This window comes from Euprymna scolopes, chromosome 13 (assembly GCF_053919585.1).
Source record: "Euprymna scolopes isolate OS-2025 chromosome 13, ASM5391958v1, whole genome shotgun sequence".
In the NCBI taxonomy this organism is placed as follows: Eukaryota; Metazoa; Mollusca; class Cephalopoda; order Sepiida; family Sepiolidae; genus Euprymna; species Euprymna scolopes.
In genome coordinates, this window is record NC_136494.1 from 107,970,724 (window position 1) to 107,971,364 (window position 641).

Here is a 641-nt window from a genome sequence, read left to right on the forward strand (position 1 = left end):
ACCCGGTCCATCAGCAAACACTCTTACCATTAATAAAACAAAGTTAAACAGGAGAATTAAATGCCTCCTCTGAAAAAAAAAAAGAATAATGCAAAACTGATCTGTCTTTATTAGTGATGGGACGATTCTAATATTTTTCCTGATTCCGATACAATTACCGATTCCATACTACATTCCCGATTCTGATACAATTATCAATTCCGATTCCGATTCTTTATAAATCTGTAAATATTTAAGTGTCGAGTTGTTATTTTTTTCGAGTACCGTAACAACAAGTGTTAAATGTTCAAATATTTGTCCAAACGTAAAAATTACATTGGAGAATAATTTATAGATTTTAGGTTTACTAGTAGTTAAAAATAAATACGTATTTATGATTTTAACATTACTGCCAGCAGTAAAAGATTTTGTTTTCGACAAAATCAAACAAAAAAGACAATTTAAAGAATCGTATACGTTTACAATACCTCTACAACTATCGTCGCATTTTTATTTGTTTGTAATGTCAAAAACTAGATGTTGGTGCCATTAATATTATTAGTTTTGTTATAGTAAAAAAAAGTCGCCGCAGCTTTAAAAGTTTCATCCTTGTTTTATTAAAAAGTTTCATTCTTTGTATTTTTTAAGGTTAAAGACTAATG